Here is a 1,835-nt window from a genome sequence, read left to right on the forward strand (position 1 = left end):
CTAGTAGTGTCGAAATCATTGTTGGAGCAAACGTCGTCAAAAACATTGTGGTATGACTCAATAGTTATCGGTGCGGTAGCGTTTGATAGATTCATTGTAATGAACTACAAGTATGGAGGAAAAGGAAATATTAACATTTGTCTTTTTAATATCATACTTGTAAATAAATTAACAAGATATGAGCATTTATATAGTGACCTCTACCCAACTATTATAAATGATTCCAAGATCCAAATTCATATTAACTTGGGCACGGTAAGGCCGATTCATTCCTTATCAATATAACTCGGTGGATTAACGCTTTAATCGATTCTACTTTTAGAACTCTTGGTCGATAAAATTACATTAACATTTATCTTTAACCTGGAACACATGCGACTACGGTCACGAATACTTCCGTTGAGCTCAATCCAAATTTCGAATAACTGTGTCCATGATCCAAATCCACATCAACTTGGGCACGGTAGGGCCGATGAAACCCTCATCAACATGAATTCGGTGGATAGACATTTATCACCCACTTCCCCTACGTAACAAGGTTTGTACCCCGGTAGGGCCGAGTGCACTCCCTTGCGAAATAGGTTTTCATGGTTTCTACTTTTTGGTAAAGCTATGTCTCAATTGATTATTTTAGCGAGAGGTCATGTCAATTTATTATCTATCACGTTTTAAGTGAACTAAAGCGGTGAATTACGATAATTCTAATTGACACGGTCGATAAACTCGATTAAAAGATGATGCATGTTTTAGTTATGGCGATTTAGCGATGCATGCGACATATAAATAAAATGCAAAGCATAAAATAAATCCTAGTATGGCCTTCCTAAAATAGAAAATCTAATTAACTATTACATATTCGGAATCCAACTCCATTGGTCCCTTGAACTTCGGTTATGACACGCATCTCGAGGTAACACCGTCTTTATGTATCGCCTTCTTGAGTGACACCGTCTTCAAGGAACTCCGAAATAAATAAATTACATAACAAATTACATAATTTCCTATTATACATATGTAATTAAAATAAAATAAATCTATTAAATTACAAAACGGTGATAAGAGATCACAATAAATTACAACCGAATCGATATTCCCATACAGTTCGGGTAATACCAATTAAAAACTAAGGCCAAACTAAGTAAAATTACATAATTCAAAAATTACATAAAATAAAATTATGACAATCATAAATAAAATGCAGCATTATAATATGTATGAACATGCCCAATTTTATGTTAAATCGCCTTTAAGGAGCCAATATCGTATATTAAACGGTTTTTACGGATTTGCGTGATTCAATCTTTTAAAATCACAATAAATTACATAAATTCATATTTATGCACAAGTTAATTACCCTAACCTCTTAGGACCCAAAATTAGTCTCCACTAACTATTTGACTATAATTAACTCATATTTCTTAAAATTATTCATTAATGGACTCAAAATTTCAATAAAATGCTATAAACTTCAAATAAATCACAAAAATTTCAACTAAGTTTGAAATTTGAAATTTAAATTCATGAACATTATGAAAAAATACCATGACACTCATAATGTTCAAAAACTTAGGTTAAAATTTTGAAAATTTATCGGAAAAACTATGTTGCGGTTTTTCGGATTTATCAATTATAATCATAAAAACATGAGAAAAATTATATTCATCAACTTTTCAATTTTAGATCTGAAAAAGATAATAAAATGCAACATGTGACGTTTTTCCTTAGTCATGAAGTATGTTTTAGCAATTATTCACTAATTAAGTCACTATTTATGCTATTTTTCATCAAAAATTCATAAATCATGCATAAAGACTTCAATATAGCCTATTTTTTTA

This window comes from Silene latifolia, chromosome X, assembly GCF_048544455.1.
Source record: "Silene latifolia isolate original U9 population chromosome X, ASM4854445v1, whole genome shotgun sequence".
Taxonomy (NCBI): domain Eukaryota; kingdom Viridiplantae; phylum Streptophyta; class Magnoliopsida; order Caryophyllales; family Caryophyllaceae; genus Silene; species Silene latifolia.